Source organism: Haliotis rufescens, unplaced genomic scaffold (assembly GCF_023055435.1).
Source record: "Haliotis rufescens isolate VD_foot unplaced genomic scaffold, xgHalRufe1.0.p SCAF_3, whole genome shotgun sequence".
NCBI classification, from domain to species: domain Eukaryota; kingdom Metazoa; phylum Mollusca; class Gastropoda; order Lepetellida; family Haliotidae; genus Haliotis; species Haliotis rufescens.
Genome location: NW_025964001.1, coordinates 15,393,242 through 15,395,179, shown reverse-complemented (window position 1 = coordinate 15,395,179; position 1,938 = coordinate 15,393,242).

The window sequence follows — 1,938 nt, the reverse complement described above, 5'->3', positions numbered from 1 at the left end:
CCACAAAACACTAATTTTTGTTTGTTGTTCAACGCAGTACTCAACAATATTCCAGCTGTAAATCATCGAGTCTGGACCAAACAATCCAGTGATTGATATCATGAGTATCGAACCACGCAATTGGGATACGATGAAACATCCACCAAGTCAGCGACCCGATCCCGTTAGCCGCTTCTAACGACAAGCACAGTCACCTTTTACGACAAGCATGGGTTGCTGAAGACCTATTCTAACCCGGATCTTCATGGGTGCAAAACAGTAAGCTGCAAATGAGAAATGTACGGGACCGAAGCGAGAAGCAAACAAACACTGTTACCTATGCTATTTTATAGATGTGCATGGTGAATAGCTTACACAATTTCACAGTAAAAAAACCCCCACCAATATGCACATTTTTGTGTGCAATCTAAATGCTAATGTATATCAGATAATGTAGTATATACAATCTAACTATTATTATTTTTCATTTGTAATTTAAAATGTAATTCTTTATAGTCAGCACTCATTAGGTCCACTGTACCATATGGAAAACGCACCATATGTTTATATTGTATTATCATACTCACCTGTGTACAGTATATGTTTCGTTTTCAATCTACATTGAACACGCGTTATTTGAGTGAGTGAATGAGTATGGTTATGCCGCTTTTAGCACTATCACGGCTGGGACACCAGAAATGGGCTTCACACATGGTACCCATTTGGGGATTCGACCCGGGCCTTCGGCGTGACGAATGAAAGCTTTAACCACTAGGCTACCCCATCGCCCCACGTGTTGTTTGCCTTTGTTGTAATTAACCAAGTTTTACTAAAAAATAACCATACGAATAATTGTTTTAAGTTTCATTAATGCGAAATAATTAAGACGCCATGATTAAGCATAATAAACAATCAATTCACAACACATGATAACGTCAAATTCTATCATGTTGGCAATTTTAGCCTTTCTACAGGGTTCCCGATGACACAACTCAATCACCTCGACCTCGGGAAAAATCCCGTATTCTTCTCAAATATACTAACGAAAACAAATTACTGTGCTTCATAATTCAGTGATTCAATAAACACAATCTCATGATATAGTCGGAATAGTACAATCGACTCTGCCTTGTGCAGGGATTTCTATTGGATATGGAAATGGTTTTGTCGCTTTATATTCATATAAAGTGGTGTAAATGTTATGGTATCGAAAATAGTATGACCTTTGGTCATTCTTCTGGTCAATATTTTATCATAACGTTGTCATTAACAAATCCCATACCTGATAACACGCCCTACAAGAGGGGTGGTGAAATAACTTAATTAACAATGTCAATGTCGGGTTTGACCGCCATTTGCGTTGATACAGGCGAGGCAGCCACATCACATTGGAGGCATCAAATGATTGAAAAATCAAGGTAGACACAATTTTATGGATAACAACTTCTTTAATACTGTAAAAAGCGACGTTTCGGTATAGATCCTTATACCGTTGTCAAGCATTGTCAATACCGTTGCTTGACAACGGTATAAGGAAATGTACCGAAACGTCGCTTTTTACAGTATTAAAGAAGTTTCTATCCAAAGAAATGTGTCTACCTTGTCATCCGTCAACTTCTAAGTAATGCCTATCAAACAATTTAGCCTGTGGGGTCTTGTTTCAAATGTCAACCACAGATTGGCCGTTACCATCTGAGTGAGTGAGTGAATATGGTTTTACGCCGCTTTTAGCAATATTCCAGCAATATCACGGCGGGGGACACCAGAAATGGGCTTCACACATTGTACCCATGTCGGGAATCGAACCCGGATCTTCGGCGTGACGAGCGAACGCTTTAACCACTAGTCTACCCGACCGCCCCCGTTACCATCTGATTCTGATCCTGTCGTAGGCGTCGTCCTATCTCATTCCATGCATGTTTTATGTGGGAGAGGTCTGGAGAAACAGTCGGCCATGGC